Genomic DNA, 25267 nt, shown 5'->3' on the forward strand with positions numbered 1-25267 from the left:
AAACATGATAAACATCACATGCAATCAAATAGTGACATGATATGGTCATCATCACTTTGCTCCTCTTGATCTCCATCTTCGGGGCTCCATGATCATCATCGTCACCGGCATGACACCATGATCTCCATCATCATGATCTCCATCATCGTGTCTTCATGAAGTTGTCTCGCCAACTATTACTTCCACTACTACAGCTAACGGTTAGCAATAAAGTAAAGTAATTACACGACGTTATGTTGACACGCAGGTCATAAATAAATTAAGACAACTCCTATGGCTCCTGCCGGTTGTCATACTCATCGACATGCAAGTCGTGATTCCTATTACAAGAACATGATCAATCTCATACATCACATATCATTCATCACATTCTTCTTGGCCATATCACATCACATAGCACACCCTGCAAAAATAAGTTAGACGTCCTCTAATTGTTGTTTGCATGTTTTACGTGGCTGCTATGGGTTTCTAGCAAGAACGTTTCTTACCTACGCAAAGACCACAACGTGATATGCCAATTGCTATTTACCCTTCATAAGGACCATTTTCATCGAATCCGATCCGACTAAAGTGGGAGAGACAGACACCCGCCAGCCACCTTATGCAACTAGTGCATGTCAGTCGGTGGAACCGGTCTCACGTAAGCGTACGTGTAAGGTTGGTCCGGGCCGCTTCATCCCACAATACCGTCGAAACAAGATTGGACTAGTAACGGTAAGCATATTGAACAAAATCAACTCCCACAACTACTTTGTGTTCTACTCGTGCATAGAATCTACGCAATAGACCTAGCTCATGATGCCACTGATGGGGAACGTAGCAGAAATTCAAAATTTTCCTACGTGTCACCAAGATCTATCTATGGAGAGACCAGCAACGAGGGGAAGGAGAGTGCATCTACATACCCTTGTAGATCGCTAAGCGGAAGCGTTCAAGAGAACGGGGTTGATGGAGTCATACTCGTCGTGATCCAAATCACCGATGATCCTAGTGCCGAACGGACGGCACCTCCGTGTTCAACACACGTACAGCCCGGTGACGTCTCCCATGCCTTGATCCAGCAAGGAGAGAGGGAGAGGTTGAGGAAGACTCCATCCAGCAGCAGCACAACGGCATGGTGGTGGTGGAGGAGCGTGGTGATCCAGCAGGGCTTCGCCAAGCACCACGGGATATGAGGAGAAAGAGAGGGAGGGCTGCACCAACGAGAGAGATCAAATCGCGTGTCTTGGGCAGCCCCTAGGCCAAGTATATATAGGGGAAGGGGAGGGGCTGTGCCCCCTTTAGGGTTTCCACCCTTAGGGGTGGCAGCCAGCCTAGATCCCATCTAAGGGGGGCGGCCAAGGGGGAGGGGGAGAGGGAGGCGCACCAGGATGGGCCTTAGGGCCCATCTGCCCTAGGGTTTGCCCCCTTCTCCTCTCCCTTGCGCCTTGGGCACTTGTGGGGGGGCGCACCAGCCCACCTGGGGCTGGTCCCCTTCCACACTTGGCCCATGAAGCCCTCCGGGGCTGGTGGCCCCACTTGGTGGACCCCCGGGACCCTCCCGGTGGTCCCGATACGTTACCGATAAACCCCGAAACTTTTCCGGTGACCAAAACAGGACTTCCCATATATAAATATTTACCTCCGGACCATTCCGGAACTCCTCGTGACGTCCGAGATCTCATCCAGGACCCCCAACAACATTCGGTAACCACATACAAACTTCCTATATAACCCTAGCGTCATCGAACCTTAAGTGTGTAGACCCTACCGGTTCGGGAGACATGCAGACATGACCGAGACGTTCTCCGGTCAATAACCAACAGCGGGATCTGGATACCCATGTTGGCTCCCACATGTTCCACGATGATCTCATCGGATGAACCACGATGTCAAGGACTTTAATCAATCCCGTATACAATTCCCTTTGTCTAGCGGTACGATACTTGCCCGAGATTCGATCGTCGGTATCCCGATACCTTGTTCAATCTCGTTATCGGCAAGTCTCTTTACTCGTTCCGTAACACATCATCCCGTGATCAACTCCTTGATCACATTGTGCACATTATGATGATGTCCTACCGAGTGGGCCCAGAGATACCTCTCTGTCACACGGAGTGACAAATCCCAGTCTCGATTCGTGCCAACCCAACAGACACTTTCGGAGATACCCGTAGTGCACCTTTATAGTCACCCAGTTATGTTGTGACGCTTGGCACACCCAAAGTATTCCTACGGTATCCGGGAGTTGCACAATCTCATGGTCTAGGGAAATGATACTTGACATTAGAAAAGCTTTAGCATACGAACTACATGATCTTGTGCTAGGCTTAGTATTGGGTCTTGTCCATCACATCATTCTCCTAATGATGTGATCTCGTTATCAACGACATCCAATGTCCATGGTCAGGAAACCGTAACCATCTATTGATCAACGAGCTAGTCAACTAGAGGCTTACTAGGGACATGGTGTTGTCTATGTATCCACACATGTATCTGAGTTTCCTATCAATACAATTCTAGCATGGATAATAAACGATTATCATGAACAAGGAAATATAATAATAATCAATTTATTATTGCCTCTAGGACATATTTCCAACAGTCTCCCACTTGCACTAGAGTCAATAATCCAGTTCACATCGCTATGTGACTAACACTCAAGGTCACATCCCCATGTGACTAACACCCAAAGAGTTTACTAGAGTCAATAATCTAGTTCACATTTACCATGTGATTAACACTCGATGAGTTCTGGGTTTGATCATGTTATGCTTGTGAGAGAGGTTATAGTCAACGGGTCTGAACATTTCAGATCCGTGTGTGATTTCCAAATCTCTATGTCATCTCCTAGATGCAGCTACCACGCTCTATTTGGAGCTATTCCAAATAACTGTTCTACTATACGAATCCAGTTTACTACTCAGAATAATCTGGATTAGTGTCAAAGTTTGCATCGGCGTAACCCTTTACGACGAACTCTTTTACCACCTCCATAATCGAGAAAATTCCTTAGTCCACTAGTTACTAAGGATAACTTTGACCGCTGTCTTGTGATCCATTCTTGGATCACTCTTGTACCCCTTGACTGACTCATGGCAAGGCACACTTCAGGTGCGGTACACAGCATAGCATACTGTAGAGCCTACGTCTTAAGCATAGGGGACGACCTTCGTCCTTTCTCTCTATTCTGCCGTGGTCAGGTTTCGAGTCTTACTCAATGTTCACACCTTATAACACAGCCAAGAACTCCTTCTTGGCTGATCCATTTTGAACTCCTTCAAAATCTTGTCACGGTTTGTATTCATTTGAAAGTACTATTAAGCGTTTTGATCTATCCTTATAGATCTTAATGCTCAATACTCAAGTAGCCTAATCCAGGTTTTCCATTGAAAAACATTTTCCAAATAACCCTATACGCTTTCCAGAAATTCTACGTCATTTCTGATCAACAATATGTCAACAACATATATTCATCAGAAATTCTATAGTGCTCCCACTCACTTCTTTGGAAATACAAGTTTCTCATAAACTTTGTATACATCCAAAATCTATGATCATCTCATCAAAGCATACATTCCAACTCCGAGATGCTTACTCCAGTCCTTAGAAGGATTGCTGGAGCTTTGCATACTTATTAGCATCTTTCAGGATTGACAAAACCTTCCGGTTGTATCACATACAACCTTTCCTCAAGAAAATGTCGAGGAAACAATGCCTTGACATCCTATCTGCAAGATTTCATAAATAATGCAGTGACTGCTAATATAATTCCAACAGACTCTTAGCATCGCTACGAGTGAGAAAGTCTCATCGTAGTCAACTCCTTGAACTTGTCGGAAAACATCTTAACGACAAGTCAAGCTTTCTTAATGGTGACATTTACCATCATTGTCCGTCTTTCTTTTAAAATCCATCTGTACTCAACAGCCTCACGACCATCGAGCTGTTCTGTCAAAGTCTACACTTTGTTTCCATACATGGATCCTCTCTCGGATTTTATGGCCTCGAGCCATTTATCGGAATCCGGGCCCACCATCGCTTCTCCATAGCTCGTAGGTTCATTGTTGTCTAGCAACATGACTTCCAAGACAGGATTACGTACCACTCTGAAGTAGTACGCATCCTTGTCATCCCACGAGGTTTGGTAGTGACTTGATCTGAAGTTTCATGATCACCATCATAAGCTTCCACTTCAATTGGTGTAGACGCCACAGGAACAACTCCCTGTGCCCTGCCACACACTAGTTGAAGAGACGGTTCAATAACCTCATCAAGTCTCCACCATCCTCCCACTCAATTCTTTCGAGAGAAACTTTTCCTCGAGAAAGGACCCGATTCTAGAAACAATCCCTTATTGCTTTCGGATCTGAGATAGGAGGTATACCCAACTGTTTTGGGTGTCCTATGAAGATGCATTTATCCGCTTTGGGTTCGAGCTTATCAGCCTGAAACTTTTTCACATAATCGTCGCAGCCCCAAACTTTTAAGAAATGACAGCTTAGGTTTCTCTAAACCATAGTTCATATGGTGTGATCTCATCGGAATTACGTGGTGCCCTATTTAAAGTGAATGTGGTTGTCCCTAATGCCTAAACCCATAAACTATCATGGTAATTCGATAAGAGACATCATGGTATGCATCATATCCAATAGGGTGCAGTTATGATGTTCGGACACACCATCACACTATGGTGTTCCATGCTGTATTAGTTGTGAAACAATTTCCACAATGTCTTAATTCTGTGCCAAACTCGTAATTCAGATATTCATCTCTATGATCATATCATAAATATTTTATCCTCTTGTCACGACGATCTTTCAACTTCACCCTGAAATTACTTGAACCTTTCAATAATTCAGACTCGTGATTCATCAAGTAAATATACTCAACATCTACTCAAATCATCTGTGAAGTAAGAACATAACGATATCCACTACACGCCTCAGCACTCATTGGACTGCACACATCAAAATGTATTATTTCCAGCAAGTTGCTTTCTGGTTCCATTTTGCTGAAACCGAGGCTTTCAGTCATCTTGCCCATGTGGTATGATTTGCATGTCTCAAGTGATTCAAAATCAAGTGAGTCCAGATGGTCCATTTGCATGGAGTTTCTTTATGCATATACACCAATAGACATGGTTCGCATGTCTCAAACTTTTCAAAAATGAGTGAGTCCAAAGATCCATCAACATGGAGCTTCTTCATGCATTTTATACCGATATGACTCAAGTGGCAGTGCCACAAGTAGGTGGTACTATCATTACTATCTTATATCTTTCGGCATGAACATGTGTATCACTACGATCGAGATTCAATAAACCATTCATTTTAGGTGCAAGACTATTGAAGGTATTATTCAAATAAACAGAGTAACCATTATTCTCCTTAAATGAATAACCGTATTGCGATAGACATAATCCAATCACGTCTATGCTCAACGCAAACACCAAATAACAATTATTTAGGTTTAACACCAATCTCGATGGTAGAGGGAGCGTGCGATGCTTGATCATATCAACATTGGAAACACTTCCAACACATATCGTCAACTCACCTTTAGCTAGTCTCCGTTTATTCCGTAGCTTTTATTTCGAGTTACTAACACTTAGCAACCGAACAGGTATCTAATACCATGGTGCTACTAGGAGTACTAGTAAAGTACACATCAACACAATGTATATCCAATATACTTCTATCGACCTTGCCAGCCTTCTAATCTACCAAGTATCTAGGGTAATTCTGCTCCAGTGGCTGTTCCCCTTATTACAGAAGCACTTAGTCTCGGGTTTGGGTTCAACCTTGGGTTTCTTCACTAGAGCAGCAGCTGAATTGCCGTTTCATGAAGTATCCCTTCTTGCCCTTGCCCTTCTTGAAACTAGTGGTTTCACCAACCATCAACAATTGATGCTCCTTCTTGATTTCTACTTTGGTGTCAAACATCGCGAATATCTCAAGGATCATCATATATGTCCCTGATATATTATAGTTCATCACGAAGCTCTAGCAGCTTGGGGGTAATGACTTCGGAGAAACATCACTATCTTATCTGGAAGATCAACTCCCACTCGATTCAAATGATTGTTGTACTCAGACAATCTGAGCGCAAGCTCAACAATTGAGCTTTTCTCCCTTAGTTTGCAGGCTAAGAAAATCGTCGGAGGTCTTATACCTCTTGACGTGGGCAGGAGCCTGAAATTCCAATTTCAGCCCTCGAAACATCTCATATGTTTCGTGACGTTTCAAAACGTCTTCGGTGCCTCAACTCTAAACCGTTTAACTGAACTATCACGTAGTTATCAAAACGTGTATGTCAGATGTTCGCAACATCCACAGACAACGTTCGCATAATTGCTACTATCAACTTTCAACTAATTTTTCTCTAGGAACATATCTAAACAGTAGAACTAAAGCGCGAGCTACGACATAATTTGCGAAGACCTTTTGACTATGTTCAGGATAATTAAGTTCATCTTATGAACTCCCACTCAGATAGACATCCCTCTAGTCATCTAAGTGATTACATGATCCGAGTCAACTAGGCCGTGTCCGATCATCACGTGAGACGGACTAGTCATCATCGGTGAACATCTTCATGTTGATCGTATCTACCAAACGACTCATGCTCGACCTTTTGGTCTCTTGTGTTCCGAGGCCATGTCTGTACATGCTAGGCTCGTCAAGTCAACCTAAGTGTTTCGCGTGTGTAAATCTGTCTTACACCCGTTGTATGTGAACGTTAGAATCTATCACACCCGATCATCACGTGGTGCTTTGAAACAACGAACTGTCGCAACGGTGCACAGTTAGGGGGAACACTTTCTTTAAATTATTATGAGGGATCATCTTATTTGCTACCGTCGTTCTAAGTAAACAAGATGCAAAAACATGATAAACATCACATGCAATCAAATAGTGACATGATATGGTCATCATCACTTTGCTCCTCTTGATCTCCATCTTCGGGGCTCCATGATCATCATCGTCACCGGCATGACACCATGATCTCCATCATCATGATCTCCATCATCGTGTCTTCATGAAGTTGTCTCGCCAACTATTACTTCTACTACTACAGCTAACGGTTAGCAATAAAGTAAAGTAATTACATGACGTTTATGTTGACACGCAGGTCATAAATAAATAAAGACAACTATTATGGCTCCTGCCGGTTGTCATACTCATCGACATGCAAGTCGTGATTCCTATTACAAGAACATGATCATCTCATACATCACATATATCATTCATCACATCCTTTGGCCATATCACATCACATAGCATACCCTGCAAAAACAAGTTAGACGTCCTCTAATTGTTGTTTGCATGTTTTACGTGGCTGCTATGGATTTCTAGCAAGAACGTTTCTTACCTACGCAAAGACCACAACGTGATATGCCAATTGCTATTTACCCTTCATAAGGACCCTTTTCATCGAATCCGATCCGACTAAAGTGGGAGAGACAGACACCCGCCAGCCACCTTATGCAACTAGTGCATGTCAGTCGGTGGAACCGGTCTCACGTAAGCGTACGTGTAAGGTTGGTCCGGGCCGCTTCATCCCACAATGCCGCCGAATCAAGATTGGACTAGTAACGGTAAGCATATTGAACAAAATCAACGCCCACAACTACTTTGTGTTCTTCTTGTGCATAGAATCTACGCAATAGACCTAGCTCATGATGCCACTGTTGGGGAACGTAGCAGAAATTCAAAATTTTCCTACGTGTCACCAAGATCTATCTATGGAGAGACCAGCAACGAGGGGAAGGAGAGTGCATCTACATACTCCTGTAGATCGCTAAGCGGAAGCGTTCAAGAACGGGGTTGATGGAGTCGTACTCGTCGTGATTCAAATCACCGATGATCCTAGTGCCGAACGGACGGCACCTCCGTGTTCAACACACGTACAGCCCGGTGACGTCTCCCATGCCTTGATCCAGCAAGGAGAGAGGGAGAGGTTGAGGAAGACTCCATCCAGCAGCAGCACAACGGCGTGGTGGTGGTGGAGGAGCGTGGTGATCCAGCAGGGCTTCGCCAAGCACCACGGGATATGAGGAGAAAGAGAGGGAGGGCTGCACCAACAAGAGAGATCAAATCGCGTGTCTTGGGCAGCCCCTAGGCCAAGTATAAATAGGGGAAGGGGAGGGGCTGCGCCCCCTTTAGGGTTTCCACCCTTAGGGGTGGCGGCCAGCCTAGATCCCATCTAAGGGGGGCGGCCAAGGGGGAGGGGGAGAGGGAGGCGCACCAGGATGGGTCTTAGGGCCCATCTGCCCTAGGGTTTGCCCCCTTCTCCTCTCCCTTGCGCCTTGGGCCCTTGTGGGGGGCGCACCAGCCCACCTGGGGCTGGTCCCCTTCCACACTTGGCCCATGAAGCCCTCCGGGGCTGGTGGCCCCACTTGGTGGACCCCCGGGACCCTCCCGGTGGTCCCGATACGTTACCGATAAACCCCGAAACTTTTCCGGTGACCAAAACAGGACTTCCCATATATAAATATTTACCTCCGGACCATTCCGGAACTCCTCGTGACGTCCGGGATCTCATCCGGGACCCCGAACAACATTCGGTAACCACATACAAACTTCCTTTATAACCCTAGCGTCATCGAACCTTAAGTGTGTAGACCCTACGGGTTCGGGAGACATGCAAACATGACCGAGACGTTCTCTGGTCAATAACCAACAGCGGGATCTGGATACCCATGTTGGCTCGCACATGTTCCACGATGATCTCATCGGATGAACCACGATGTCAAGGACTTTAATCAATCCCGTATACATTTCCCTTTGTCTAGCGGTACGATACTTGCCCGAGATTCGATCGTCGGTATCCCGATACCTTGTTCAATCTCGTTACCGGCAAGTCTCTTTACTCGTTCCGTAACACATCATCCCGTGATCAACTCCTTGATCACATTGTGCACATTATGATGATGTCCTACCGAGTGGGCCCAGAGATACCTCTCCATCACACGGAGTGACAAATCCCAGTCTCGATTCGTGCCAACCCAACAGACACTTTCGGAGATACCCGTAGTGCACCTTTATAGTCACCCAGTTACGTTGTAACGTTTGGCACACCCAAAGTATTCCTACCGTATCCGGGAGTTGCACAATCTCATGGTCTAAGGAAATGATACTTGACATTAGAAAAGCTTTAGCATACGAACTACATGATCTTGTGCTAGGCTTAGGATTGGGTCTTGTCCATCACATCATTCTCCTAATGATGTGATCCCGTTATCAACAACATCCAATGTCCATGGTCAGGAAACCGTAACCATCTACTGATCAACGAGCTAGTCAACTAGAGGCTTACTAGGGACATGGTGTTGTCTATGTATCCACACATGTATCTGAGTTTCCTATCAATACAATTCTAGCATGGATAATAAACGATTATCATGAACAAGGAAATATAATAATAATCAATTTATTATTGCCTCTAGGGCATATTTCCAACGTGCTAGCCCCCGGAGGCCGCCGGCCACAGCCGTAGACGCGCGAAGGGCAATCCGCGTAGAGGGAATTTTTCGGATACTTCTCCATCACCAAAAATTATGAAAAAATACCATCGTTCCTATAGCACATGTGCCCGCGTCGTGCAAAAAAACTGAAGATTTTATCGCGCTCCGAGTATTTAGTAATATTGACGCCGCATCGTTACCGCAGAACGTCTACTACCGTGTCATCGTCGTCCGTGAGGGGGGGCCATGCCCCGGAGACGCGTCCCGCCTCTTCGGACATGCCACCACACCACCCCGCATGTATGAGGGCCCGGTGCGACGCTCCGGTGGCATTGCTACACCCCAGTGCCCCCGTCCCGCCTAACCCTGTAGCGTTTGACCACGGGATCTAGCCCTTTGACTTTGCACGGACGGGCTTTGACCAGTGGACCTCCCCACCCGGTTGTGTTAGGTCAGCCCATAGGAACACTTTGGTGCAACGTCCAGGCCAGACCCACAGCAAGATCCCCTCCGTGTAGACCCCACGCGTCCGTTTCCCCCCTCCAGGTGCCGGCGGCGGCGCCGTCCGTGAGGGAGGGCACACCCCGGACACGCGTGACGGGCGTTTGCAACCGCCACAACACTTCCAGACTTGTAAGAGGCCGCCTACGCAAGATTTGGCGGCATGCTAGCCCCCGGAGGCCGCCGGCCACAGCCGTAGACGCGCGAAGGGCAATCCGCGTAGAGGGAATTTTTCGGATACTTCTCCATCACCAAAAATTATGAAAAAATACCATCGTTCCTATAGCACATGTGCCCGCGTCGTGCAAAAAAACTCATGATTTTATCGCGCTCCGAGTATTTAGTAATATTGACGCCGCATCGTTCCCGCAGAACGTCTACTACTGTGTCATCGCCGTCCGTGAGGGGGGGGGCCACGCCCCGGAGACGCGTCCCGCCTCTTCGGACATGCCACCACACCACCCCGCATGTATGAGGGCCCGATGCAACGCTCCGGTGGCATTGCCCCCCCCCCCCCCAGTGCCCCCGTCCCGCCTAAACCTGTAGCGTTTGACCACGGGATCTAGCCCTTTGACTTTGCATGGACGGGCTTTGACCAGTGGACCTCCCTACCCGGTTGTGTTAGGTCAGCCCATAGGAACACTTTGGTGCAACATCCGGGCCAGACCCACGGCAAGATCCCCTCCGTGTAGACCCCACGCATCCGTTTCCCCCCTCCAGGTGCCGGCGGCGGCGCCGTCCGTGAGGGGGGGCACACCCGGACACGTGTGCCGGGCGTTTGCAACCGCCACAACACTTCCAGACTTGTGAGAGGCTGCCTACGCAAGATTTGGCGGCATGCTAGCCCCCGGAGGCCGCCGGCCACAGCCGTAGACGTGCGAAGGGCAATCCGCGTAGAGGGAATTTTTCGGATACTTCTCCATCACCAAAAATTATGAAAAAATACCATCGTTCCTATAGCACATGTGCCCACGTCGTGCAAAAAAACTCATGATTTTATCGCGCTCCGAGTATTTAGTAATATTGACGCCGCATCGTTACCGCAGAACGTCTACTACCGTGTCATCGCCGTCCGTGAGGGGGGGGGGCACGCCCCGGAGACGCGTCCCGCCTCTTCAGACATGCCACCACACCACCCCGCATGTATGAGGGCCCGGTGCGACGCTCCGGTGGCATTGCTACCCCCTCAGTGCCCCCGTCCCGCCTAACCCTGTAGCGTTTGACCACGGGATCTAGCCCTTTGACTTTGCACGGACGGGCTTTGACCAATGGACCTCCCCACCCGGTTGTGTTAGGTCAGCCCATAGGAACACTTTGGTGCAACATCCGGGCCATATGTTGCCGTGGGCCTCTGGGCTAACCTTAGACAACCAGGTGGATACGTCTACTGCTCAAAGCCTGCCCGTGCAAAGTTAAAGGGGTAGATCCCGTGGTCAAATGCTACAGGGTTTGGCGGCACGGGGGCCCTAGGGGGGTAGCAATGCCACCGGAGCGTCGCACCAGGACCTCATACAAGCCGCGTGCCGGGTGCCTACGCCTGCCACCATGCTTATATAACCGTAGGAGGGCCACCGCAACACCTGGCGGCATTGCTTCCCCCCCCCAGGTACCCCGTCCCGTCTAACCCTGACACAGACGACTGCCGGGTCTATCCCTTTGACTTTCGCTGGACGTAGTTTGACCGGTGGACCTTTTCACCTTGTTGTCATAGCCCAGCCATAGGTACACCCCCCAACACAGTCCCGACACAACCCACCCCAAGATTCCCTCTGCGTCGGCCCGACGTGGCCGTCCCCCCCCCCCCCGGGGCACGACGGCATCGACGCCCGTGAGGGGGGAGGGGGCACACCCCGGAGCCGCGTGCCTGCGCCTGCCACCACGTTTCCACAACCGTAGGAGGGCCCACCGCAACACCTGGCGGCATTGCTACCCCCCACAGGTACCCGGCCCGTCCCGTCTAACCTCTCCGTGACACGACGGAAGAAGGCCCGTGTGGGGGGTAATCGATATATGTTTTCTGTACATTTAAGTTAATTAAATTAGTATTGGAAAAAAATAAAAAAATAAGATAAAATACAAAATATATAAAAATATTATTAGAAATCTATGCCTACGGCCTAGCCGTCGGCATAGCTACGGCCACGGAACGGTAGAGCCCTGGATCGATGACGTGGCGTAGGGCGGGGATCAATGACGTGGCAAAAACCATGGGCCAGGCCTATGCCGACGGCCTAGCCGTCGGCATAGAAATGCCACCCCACGGGACCGGCGAACGACGCGGATCGATGACGTGGCGGCGCGGCGGATCGATGACGTCGGCGTAGCTATGCCGACGGCCACCGTTAGCCCGTCGGCGTAGCCTGACGCCGTCAAACTGTCGTCGCCGCCCGGGTAGACGGGCCCACGCAATATGCCGACGGCCTGCTCTATGCCGACGGCCCCCGTCGGTATATTCGGAGAAACGCCGACGGCTTATCTATGCCGACGGCCCCCGTCGGCATAGATGGTTATACGCCGACGGCCTTTCTACGCCGACGGCTTTAGTTGTGCCGTCGGGGTAAGCCCATATATGACGACGGGGGCCGTCGGCATAGATATGCCCGTCGGCAACTACCTAAATTCTGGTAGTGGCGGCAGCCGGGGCGAGGTGGAAGAAGAGCCCTCGGCTGGACTCCAAGAAGGGCCCCGTGGAGTAGCAGCGGCGGATCACCTGGAGCCCGCCGGGCAAAAAGGAGCCCGGTCGAGGACACACCGCGGGATTGCGCCCGCGGCGGATCATCTCGAGCCCGCCGGTCAAGAAGGAGCGCGGCGCCGTGGGATTGCGACCGCGGCGGGTCATTTCGACCTAGTTTCGGCACAGTGCGGCAACGGGGGCCGTGGCAAGTTGATGCGGTGGTCGGCGGCAGAGGAGAGCGCGAGCTGAAGTTTCGACCTAGCCGTTTCTCTGGCTTTAAATTTGTGGCGAGGCGGCGCACGGGCGGGGGAATTTTTTTTCCACCAAAGAAAGAAAATGTTGCTCCGCTCGGCTTCGTCGCCCTCTGCTCCGCCGCCGACCAGTGGCGGATCCAGGAATTCAATTTTGGGTGTTCAAAAAAAATTTCACTCTGAGAAGCCAATTGATCCACTGCAATACAAATTGTTTACAATAGCAACAATATCTCACGAGATAAAGAAAATTACAAAATAGAGAAGAAAATTTTCAGAGTTGGAACTTGGAAGGGGATTCATCTTTAGGCTTAGAGATGACAGATGAGGTTGTTGGTCACGTTGGAGCCATTCTGCACTCATATGCTCCCTTCGCAGCGTCGACGACTGCGGCGGCCGCTGCCACAATGCTCATGCCCACCCTTTATACTACAAGCATTCCATTCCCGTCGCTCCTCCCCACCGGCGGAAACCATGGGAGCCCCGGCGCCGGTGGCTCCCTTGCCTGGTTGTGGCTCGCCATAGGCGTTTGGCACAGAATCATGCCGCCCCCTCGTCCATGGCAAGAAGCGAAGAGGGAACTGGCTGTCTGCTGGGTGAGTATCTCATGCGTACATGCGTGGCCGGCTGCTAGCTGCTGCTGAACTGGGCATATTTGCGTGTACATCTGAAATGGGCTGCATGGACAATGAACAGAAGTGGCTGGCTGCTGCCGTTCTATGTGGTTGCTGTCATATATGGAGCCTATATGTAAGATTTTTCTTGCAGAAAAATTTGGGTGTACATCTGTACACCCATGCCCCATGGTGGATCCGCCCCTGCCGCTGACCACCACGCGCGCTCCGACTCGCCGACCACCACGCTGGCCCCGACCTGCAGGCGCTGGCGGCATTGGTCGCCGGCTCTTCCTCCGCGTCAGCGTCCGGCCGGCCACGCCTCCGATCCGAACCTTCACTTCCCTCGCTCCTCAAGCTCTGCGCGGATGGCCGCGCCGTCCAGGCGCAGCTCGCCGCGCGGGCCCCGGGGCGGAGGCCCTCGCAGCCATGGCGCTGGCGAACGTGTACGCCAAGTGTTGCCGCCCGGCGACGCGCGCAGGGTGTTCAACCTTATGCCTGTCCGGGACTGTCTCGCCTCCAACTTGGCATGTGCATGACCTACTTGTGAGGATTGGATTGGAGTCGGATGTTTCCGGTGCCATCTACCCCAGGTTTTCGATGAGTTGCACTACAAGACACGGCGGATCTCCTGGAATGCCATGATCCTCGGGTGCACGCCGAATGGAATGCCGAATCACCCGGTGAGGCTCTTTACTAGGATGCAGCTGTTAAATGTTCGTTCACTCTTGTCAGTGTCATCGCTGCAATTGCCGACATTTCAGATCCACTGCAGTTCCGCAAGATGGATACATGGATACTCTGTCAGGATGCACCTTATTCACATGTACGCAAAATGTGGCCGTGTCAGTATAGCTAGGAGTCTCTTCGAGTCAGCAATGGAGGGACATGTTATCACATGGAATGCTATGGTCCATGGGTACGGCTCACATGGTTTTGGCAAGGGAGCAGTTGAGCTGTTTGAAGAGATAAACATTTCTGGCAGGGTACCCAACGAGACAACATTCCTCTTGGTCCTCTCAGCATGCAGTCATGCTGGTTTGGTTGATGAAGGACATAGAAATTTTACAAGCATGAAGGAGGGCTAGGGGCTTGAACCTGGGATGGAGCACTATGCTACCATGGTGGATCTTTTTAGCTGAGCTGGGAAGCTAGATGAAGCATGGTCTTTTATCCAAAAGATGCTTACGGACCCTGGCATTTGTGTTTATGGTGCAATGCTACTCGCTTGCACTTGCACAAGAATGTGGAATTGACAGAAGAATCGGCGCAGAGGATCTTTGAGCTATGGCCAAAAGAGGGTGTGTTTCATGTCCTCCTAGCTAAGATTTATGCAAAAGCTTCAATGTGAGAGGATGTTGCAAGGGTGAGAACTGAGAACTGCTATGGAGAAGAAATGCCTCTAAAGGGTGAGAACTGATCCGATGCATGATGTAGAAAATGATGTCAAGGCACAGTTGCCCAACACCCACACTGAGAAGCTTGCAATTACACATGTGATCATTCATACAGCTCCTGGTACAACAACTCAGATAAAGAAGAACCTCCGAGTTTAAATGACTGTCACAATGCAACTAAGTTTATATCTCTAGTGACAGGATGAGAAATAATCATGGAAGATACTCAGCGAATACAATATAGTAAGTTCATCACACCCTTTATTCGAGTGGCGGTGAGAGGAAGCCCTCAGCCCTCAGCCTGGCCTCTATCGAAAACAAAATAAGCACTGCTAACATAAGAACTCCATGCATGCACTGATCAGCCACGTTTGCCCTTGTTCTTGTAAGCAATTTTTTAAGGTCACCGGGGAAGGGGGCAAAAGCCCCCCACCTGAATTTTCGTGTTGTGTTGAACAACAGCCGAGAGGGCGAGAGTTTGTACACGGTTTGTACACGTACCACAGCCTGGCGTTGGTCGCGTTGTTCTCCTCGCTCGAGATCTTGGAGACGGCGGCGCAAGCAGCACACGATGCCCATGTTGAAGAAGCCCATAAGCATGGCGCAGACTCCCACACCGATGATAAGAAACGGGAACCAGTCCTTCCACACTAGTAGAAAAAGGGTTAAATGTGAAGCACATTAGTGCCGGTTTGAATTTGAGTCGGCACTAATGTGACCATTAGTGTCGGTTCCAACGGCTAGGTGGGCGGGTATCATTAGTACCGGTTCGTGGGCAACCTTTAGTACCGGTTCATGCCACGAACCGGTACTAATGAGGCCAGTGCGGCTGTGGTCAGGTTGGGGCCCACACGAAGACCTTTAGTACCGGTTCATGGCAATGAACCGGTACTAGAGTTTCTTAGTAAGCTGATTTTTAGTCCCACCTCGCCAAGAGAGAGGCAGTATGAGCGATTTATAAGTCGTGAGTGCAGAGACAATGACGAAGAGGCGCAATGCTCACCTGTACGTTGATTAGCTTTAAGGCTTTCGGAATAGTATAGATTGCACTGAGTTATGTGCAGTACAGTCTACACTATTTCGAAAGGCTTGAAGCAAATTAACCAGCATTGCACCTCTTTTTTATTTTTAATAACTTATTTGAACTCCGGACTTCTTTTGTGTTCAATATGCAGCATTCAAAGTGACGTCATTAATTTCCAACATATTCTGACATCATTTGTTGTTTTTCAGTCATTTACCTAATTGTTTAGAGAGCTAAATGACCGTGAAATTGAAAATCACTACAAAATGAACTCTGAAAATGTTAAAACTTGGCATGGTATCATCATTTCACCCGCATAGCATGTGCGAAAGAGTAGAGAGGGTCACGGCAAAAACTGGACGCACTTCGTGTACAAACTGGACAAACTCTTTCGGAGTATCAGGGTTTCGGACGAGAACTCATCTGTTACACGGGCACTTCAATGTTTTTTAAACTTATTTGAACTCCGAACCTCTTTTGTGTTCAGTATGCAGCATTCAAAGCGATGTCATCAATTTCCAACATGTTCTGACATCATTTGTTGTTTTTCGGTCATTTACCTAATTGTTTAGAGAGCTAAATGACCGTGAAATTGAAAATCACTACAAAATGAACTCTGAAAATGTTGAAACTTGGCATGGTATCATCATTTCACCCGCATAGCATGTGCGAAAGAGTAGAGAGGGTCACGACAAAAACTGGATGCACTTCGTGTACAAACTGGACAAACTCTTTCGGAGTATCAGGGTTTCGGACGAGAACTCATTTGTTACACGGGCACTTCAATGTTTTTTAAACTTATTTGAACTCCAGACTTTTTTTGTGTTCAGTATGCAGCATTCAAAGCAACGTCATCAATTTCCAACATGTTCTGACATCATTTGTTGTTTTTCGGTCATTTACCTAATTGTTTAAAGAGCTAAATGACCGTGAAATTGAAAATCACTACAAAATGAATTCTGAAAATGTTGAAACTTGCAATGGTATTATCATTTCGGAGTATCAGAGTAGAGAGGGTCACAAAAAAACTACTCAAAAATAAATAGAAGAAAATAAATAAAGCAGAAAAGAAAAAAACTATATAAAAATTACTCAAAAATAAATAGAAGAAAAATAAATAATGCAGAAAAAAACTATATAAAGAATTACTCAAAATAAATAGAAGAAAATAAATAATGCAGAAAAGAAAAAACTATATAAAAAATTTGTTGGGGCGCTGTCCAGTGGGCCTGCCAGACCTAGGGTGTGCAAATGCAGGCCTAGAAGAGCCAGCAGACTCACAGGGCAGCGCGCCCTAGTTAGGCCCAGAAGACAGATATATAGAGAAGCTCGAAGGAGCAGCCGCGACTGGGTTTATATACCAGTGCGACTGCCCTTCGCTCGGCGAGGTGGGACTAAACATTGTGCACCGCCGGTGGCAGCGCACAACCATTAGTACCGGTTGGTGGCTCCAACCGGTACTAATGATTGGGCCTTTAGTACTGGTTCGTGGCACGAACCGGTACTAAAGGGGCCGTTTCCCGCCCCTTGGCCTGGCGAAAATTGGCCTTTAGTACCGGTTGGTGGCTCCAACCGGTACTAAAGACCCCTCCTATATATATGGCACTTACGAAAAAATCAGTTTCATCGACCACCACTTCTTCTCGATCCAACTTCTTCGCCGCGCCCGTCGCCCATCGCGCGCCGCCCTGGCCGCCCCCGCCGCCCGTCGTCGCTGTTGCCCCCGCCACCCGTCGTCGTCGTCACCGCCGTCGCCCCCGCCACCCGTCATCGCCGTCACCGCCGTCGCCCCCGCCGCCTCGCCCACCGCCCGTCCCCGTCGCATCGCCCGCCGCTGCCCGTACGCCGCCGCCCCCCGCTCGTACACACACACACACATTGTTTTTACTTATTTTCTATTTTCTGTTGTTTAGATTAATGTTAGATAAATTACGTAGATAATAATGTTAGAATGTTAATGTTAGATAAATTATATGGAAAAGATGTTAAATATTAATGTCAATTTTAGATGAATTAGAAAAAGTTGAACTAGTTGAATTAGTATAGCTAGATATTAATTAGGTATATATATGAGATTTGAACTAGTTGAATTAATATAACTAGTTTATTTTTAGTATGGAAATTAATAGAACAAGTTTATTTTTAGTAAGAAAATTTAGGTATATGAGATTTGATGATCTAATCAAAATTTAGTAAAAAAATTTAGTAAGAAATTAATAGAACTAGTTTATTTTTAGTAAATTCTTAGTTGAATTAATAGAACTAGTTTATTTAGTTGAATTAATAGAACTAGTAAGTGTTTAATGTTTCACCTATATATGAACATATGTTAGATATTAATGTCAAATGTTAGATGAATTAGATATAAATTATATGTTAGATATATATTTAATTTAGTTATATGAGATTTCATTATCTAATTAACATTTTATTATATAGAACTAGCTACCTTATTTTTAGTAAGAAAATTAATAGAACTAGTTTAGTTGAATTAATTAGTTGAACTAGTTAGTTGAATTAGTTCAATTAATTAGGTATATTTTTCGTAAGTGCTTAGTTGAATTAGTTCAATTAATTAGGTATATTTTTCGTAAGTGCTTAGTTGAATTAGTTCAATTAATTAGTTGAACTAGTTGAATTAACAGAATTAGTTGAATTAATAGAACTAATAAGTGTTTAATGTTTCACCTATGAACATAGGAATGTCGTCTGACGACGAACACGATTTCATTATGTGCGAATACTGCGAAGACCAGCGCGGCCTGTGCGACAAAAATTTTCTAATTGATGATAGACGCTTCAGCATCAAGCTGGATGAGAACTTCGAAGTGGATACAGTAAGTCACAACGACAAGTCTTTTTTCGTAATTAAGCATGACTTATACTTCATTTGCTTCAACTTTTAATTTTAATTTTTCACTATTCTACTAGCGTATCCCCTGCCATGCAAGAATTTTTGTCTTGGATAAGATAGGTTTCAGTCCTAGCGAAACTATGGAGGTAAAAAGAGTTTACTTGAAGACCGAGCATGGTTATACCTTCAACGGCAAATTATACAATGCAGACACATACACCTATTTTGAATGCAAAACTTGGCAAGCACTATGCAAGGCTTATGCATTTGAGCCTGATATGGTTATCACTTTTGATATTCGTCCGGAAGATGATATTGAAGGTAATAGAGACATCTGGGTCGATGTGCAGACGCCTCCAGTTCTACCATTACGTGAGTTTCTCAACCATATTTATGTCTTCGATATGAGATTATTTGAACGAATTGAATAATTAATAGATCTTAATTTATATTGACAGCTTACTTCCAATCAAGCAAACATGTCCGGCACTTGGTAGACAGGACCGTCCACTGTCCCGGGGCTGAACTAAACTGCGAGGAGACAAGTCATTATGTTTCATGGCTTGAGGATCTTGATGCTGTCAAGACAAATTTCTTTTCTGCACTTAGAAATGTTAGTACTCAAAACGTGCGACCAATAGTGTTCGTACTGAACTACGGTCACATATATTTAGGAAAGATGGTAAGATTTCTACTATTTCTCCTTAGTGCATCTTTTGCATATATTATTTTTTAAGCTAAAATTCATTGCTAAGTATGTTACTATACGATGTTCTTCAACAGGGACTCCCGATGAATGTTGTGCCTGATTGGATCAAGACTAAAGGTACCATGAATATTGTTAGCTTACGGCCAAGATATCCTACAATGCACTTTAGTGCATTCAGGATTTCTAATAGTGAGGAATGCTTAATAGTAAAAGACTGGAGCAAAATTGTGAACGATCACAAAGAAGTACTAGGGGGCAGCAATCAGAAGCGCGACCCACGATTAGGAGACATGTTCATCTGCATGCTTCAATATGATGAATCAGCAAAGTTATACATGTTCTATGCTATTTTACCTGAGAGAGAGCAGCATGAGTGATTAATTAGCTAGTTCATGCTCTTAGTACTTGTCCTCTAATGTCCGTGTTCTTCGTCCTGAACTTAATCTCAAAGAGTGATTTGCTTTTGTGATGTTATAAACGCTTATAATATCATTACCATGCTGAACTCGATGATATCTTTGCTATGAAAACCATTGGTGATGATATATATGATGCAAGAGTTTTTATATTAATATGATGATGATGATGATGATGATGATGATGAGTTATTATATCATTTATGAAAGAAACTGCATATTAGTTTCAACTGAATGGATTCTAGCTAAGTGATCAAGTATATGCCATATCCATATTACCTCCATCACTTAATTAGGTGATCAAGTAGTATATATAATATGGATATGACATATACTTGATGACTTAGTTAGGATCCACGCATCCAGTCAAACTAATCTGTGGTACATTCACCTAATGATTTAACAACTCATTATAATGTAAAACAATCACTAAATTAAATTGAAAACACAAAATTAAAATAAAAATAAAAAATAAAACCAAAACACACCCAAACATTTAGTACCGGTTGGTGTTACCAACCGGTACTAATGTCCTACGCGCGCACGGAGCTGCCTCGTGCCACGTGGTTGCCCTTTAGCACCGGTTCGTTGGAGCTGCCTCGTGCCCCTAGTGCAAGTGGGAGACTGTTGGAAATATGCCCTAGAGGCAATAATAAATTGATTATTATTATATTTCCTTGTTCATGATAATCGTTTATTATCCATGCTATAATTGTATTGATAGGAAACTCAGATACATGTGTGGATACATAGACAACACCATGTCCCTAGTAAGCCTCTAGTTGACTAGCTCGTTGATCAATAGATGGTTATGGTTTCCTAACTATGGACATTGGATGTCGTTGATAACGGGATCACATCATTAGGCGAATGATGTGATGGACAAGACCCAATCCTAAGCCATAGCATAGATCGTGTAGTTCGTATGCTATAGCTTTTCTAATGTCAAGTATCATTTCCTTAGACCATGAGATTGTGCAACTCCCGGATACCGTAGGAATGCTTTGGGTGTATCAAACGTCACAACGTAACTGGGTGACTATAAAGGTGCATTACAGGTATCTCCGAAAGTGTCTGTTGGGTTGGCACGAATCGAGACTGGGATTTGTCACTCCGTGTAAGCGGAGAGGTATCTCTGGGCCCACTCGGTAGGACATCATCATATGCGCAATGTGACCAAGGAGTTGATCACGGGATGATGTGTTACGGAACGAGTAAAGAGACTTGCCGGTAACGAGATTGAACAAGGTATGGGATACCGACGATCGAATCTCGGGCAAGTAACATACCGCTAGACAAAGGGAATTGTATACGGGATTGATTAAGTCCTTGACATCGTGGTTCATCCGATGAGATCATCGTGGAACATGTGGGAGCCATCATGGGTATCCAGATCCCGCTGTTGGTTATTGACCGGAGAACGTCTCGGTCATGTCTGCATGTCTCCCGAACCCGTAGGGTCTACACACTTAAGGTTCGATGACGCTAGGGTTATAAAGGAAGTTTGTATGTGGTTACCGAATGTTGTTCGGAGTCCCGGATGAGATCCCGGACGTCACGAGGAGTTCCGGAATGGTCCGGAGGTAAAGATTTATATATGGGAAGTCCTGTTTTGGTCACCGGAAGAGTTTCGGGGTTTATCGGTAATGTACCGGGACCACCGGGAGGGTCCCGGGGGTCCACCAAGTGGGGCCACCTGTCAAGGGGGGGCCACATGGGCTGTAGGGAGTGTTCCTTGGCCTACATGGGCCAAGGGCACCAGCCCCACTAAGGCCCATGCGCCTAGAAGGGGAGAGGAGGCAAACCCTAAGGGCAGATGGGCCCTAAGGCCCATATACCCTGCGCCTCTCGCTCCTCCCCCTTGTGGCCGCCACCCCTTGGCCATCTAGGGCTGCCGCCCCCCTAGGGGTGGGAACCCTAGAGGGGGTGCAGCCTCCACCCCTTCCCCTCTATATATGAGGCCTAGGGGGCTGCCCAAAAGACGCGCGATTTGATCCCGTTGGTGCAGCCCTGCATATCTCTCTCTCCCTCCTCTTATGTGGTGCTTGGCGAAGCCCTGCAGGGTTGCCACGCTCCTCCATCACCACCACGCCGTTGTGCTGCTGCTGGGTGGAGTCTTCCTCAACCTCTCCCTCTCTCCTTGCTGGATCAAGGCATGGGAGACGTCACCGGGCTGTACGTGTGTTGAACGCGGAGGTGCTGTGCGTTCGGCACTTGATCATCGGTGATTTCAGTCACGACGAGTACGACTTCATCAACCCCGTTCACTTGAACGCTTCCGCTTAGCGATCTACAAGGGTATGTAGATGCACTCTCTTTCCCCTCGTTGCTGGTTTCTCCATAGATAGATCTTGGTGACACGTAGGAAAATTTTGAATTTCTGCTACGTTCCCCACCCATCACAATTTAGTGCCGGTTACCGAACCGGCACTAAAGGGCCTTACGAACCGGTGCTATTGCCCGGTTCTGCATTAGTGCCAGCTCTCCTTCTCCTTCTGCTTCTCCTTCTCCGTTGCAACGGCAGCGAGCACGCCGGTGAGGAGGGCCAGCAAGTGAAAGGGCAGCTAACACATGCCACAAAAAACAAAGAGAACAACGAGGGAAGGGATTATTAACTCGAACCCAGTTCACATCTGAAGCAACAATAGGTGAGAACTCAAATTTCCACGTATCTTCTGATGAATGCCGCCATCGCCTTGTCTCCTTTCTTCTTTCTTCTCCGTGACTGCCTCCTTTTTGCTCAGCCTTGCGCTCTGCTCCGCGCTCTACTCTACTCTCTGCGACTGCCTCCTTTCTGCCCAGCCTTGCGCTCTGCTCCGCGCTCTGCTCCTATGTATACAGGGAATGGACGGTGCACGAGATGCGATATCAATTCGGTTTCGTTTTCAGGCGAGGACCCCAACTACGTGACTCATCCATTTCCGCATGAAACAGGATGATCGGCACCAACTTACACCCTTGTGAGCCGAGAGCGACACCTCTGCGCCCAAAAACTTTGGCGGAAATGGGTAATCGGGTGGCTTCCTGGAAGGCCATCGCACATGTCTGTGTTTTGAATTTCGACCATCTCGGCTTGGGGCGAAAAATATCTTCTGGCGAAAAAAATAGATTTTGGTTAAAATTTGGTCAAATTTCTGCCAAATACTGGTCAAATTTTAGCTGAATTTTTTTAAAATGGCCGAAAATCGGCCATCTCGGCCTGGGGCGAAAATTTTCACAAACCGAAAATCAAAACCTTGGCACATGTTCGCCCGAGACTTTTATTGCTAGGGCGCCTATCGTCGACCGTCCATGACATGTATGGCCCGCCAGCGTTCGAGCGAGCCTCTGTGTTCGCAATTGATGCCTTGGATTGAAAAAGAAAAAGAAAACAAGGCGCTCATGAATCAATTCTTGTGACGCTGACTGCGCGCGTGCATGCGTGTGCTACAAGTGCGTGCATGCATCCATGCATGCGCTGACGCCATGCGTGCTTGCATTGAATGCCTCAATCCATTTCCTTTTTTCTTTCTTCCTCCCTTTTTTAGCGCACAAAGACATCCGAAAACCCGAAGGTGTGGTCATACGTAGGAGGTTGAGAGAAAAGAGCCTCGTGAGGAGTAGATCGGAGAAGGGTTTTGGTTGGCCGAAGATTGAGAAGATGGGTGGCAGTAGAGAGGGCGTCAGCCCAGTACGTAGGCGGCATGTTGACTTGAATTAGAAGGGTCCAGACAACGTCGTTAGTGGAGTGAATAGCACGCTCGGCAGTGCAGTTTTGCGAAGACGCGCAGGGACATGAGAAACGCATGGTCATACCAAAAGGAAGGAAGAAGTCGCGATTACTAGCGTTGTCGAACTCTCGGCCATTGTCGCATTGAAACATGGCGATAGTGCGATGAAAATGGGTGCGAACAAGGCCATGAAACGAGCAAAAAACAGCATGCACGTCCAGGGGCGGACCCAGACTAAAAACTGACTGGGGGCACACTCATCAATAAGAAAACTCAAGAAGGCTTATAAACCTCACACTATGTTATACACAAATGCTCTCTTCAATCCATATTAATTGTCGAGTGAGCCACAATCAATATGGATCTGAGGGAGTAGTAATTTTCAATAAGTCATAAGATACTTCAACCAAGTTCTAAAAAAAAATACTTCATCCAACAGAGCCATGGCGAGTTTATCACTACAGTGAACATACCTTATAAGAAGAGTTTATATCTCAATAGTACATAGATTGAAAAAGAGAATATTTGTCTCTAACGTAAATGCTGCTACCTACAAAGAAGAAACACATATTTGGATTATCTGCTTAAATGCTAATGCAGATGGTAAACATGTAAAAGATGCAATGTATTAGACCATTACATTTCCACACGATGATCTTTCATGTTATGGAGACAATCAACAATCACTTCATTGGTAATATGTGTGCAAGGTGTGCAAGGATGTGTGCAGGTTTTAATTACAGAGACTTGATTATTTTGATTGATTCAAGTGTAAAAAAATATGGGTACCAAAATGTTATGTGCGCTTACCAACTTAACTGCCACTAGCCTCCTTGTGCACTAGAAATGGCAAAAACACGTTCCAGTTTGACCTCCCTGTGTGTTACAAATACAAATACAGTTACTCTGAATTTATCTTGGAAAGGACAAAAGCCTTCATTTTTTCGCTTTCGTTTTTGGTTTCAAATGCCTTTTTTCTGTTAGTTGAAAATTGTGGGGTTACCCTTGCTTATGAGGACATAAGGATTGCTTAGAATAATTTTAAGTAGGTAATTCAGCATGATCACAATGACAGGCGTCATAACTCAGACCCCCCCATGAAAACCGTTCACAGTGCAGTGGACGAAGGCGGAGGGACGAGGCTGGCTCGGCGAGGTGAAGCCGTCGTAATCGATTTATCTGCATAATACACAAAGTAGTACTTTTTTTTTCTCGAATACACATAAGCATGCGTATCATATATTAAAGAAGGAACAGTAAAGAAGCCGGTTACAACGCCTTACAGCCATTTCCACGCCAATCACAAAGATTAGCATCCACATCCACCCAACACACCGACCATGCTAACTATGATACATGCAATACCTAGGCCAACCTCATGCCAAAGGCGATGAAGCAAGCCACATAGCAACCAGGCCACGTCATAACCGACACTAGAGACCTCTACAACAAGACCAAGACTCAAGGACAACGCAGACCAACGTACCCCACCCAATGCGCCAAGAAGAAGTCGGCAAGGGACGGCAGAGCCCGAGCAGACCTAAAGACAACATCATCGTATTAACTCACACTCCATACCTACGTCCAAGCATGTTTGGGATGTCAAAGTCCCTTTGAAAATAAAAGTGTTTATGTGGTTCGTCCATAAACAAGTTATTTTAACGAAGGA

General features: G+C 46.9%; 1 pseudogene; it reads left to right on the top strand.

The window, feature by feature from the left end:
* Nucleotides 1–13191: 13191 nt before the first annotated feature.
* On the top strand, nt 13192–15211 carry LOC125533253 (annotated as a pseudogene).
* Nucleotides 15212–25267: the final 10056 nt, after the last annotated feature.

The sequence above is a fragment of the Triticum urartu genome, chromosome 1 (genome assembly GCF_003073215.2).
Source record: "Triticum urartu cultivar G1812 chromosome 1, Tu2.1, whole genome shotgun sequence".
Lineage (NCBI taxonomy): Eukaryota > Viridiplantae > Streptophyta > Magnoliopsida > Poales > Poaceae > Triticum > Triticum urartu.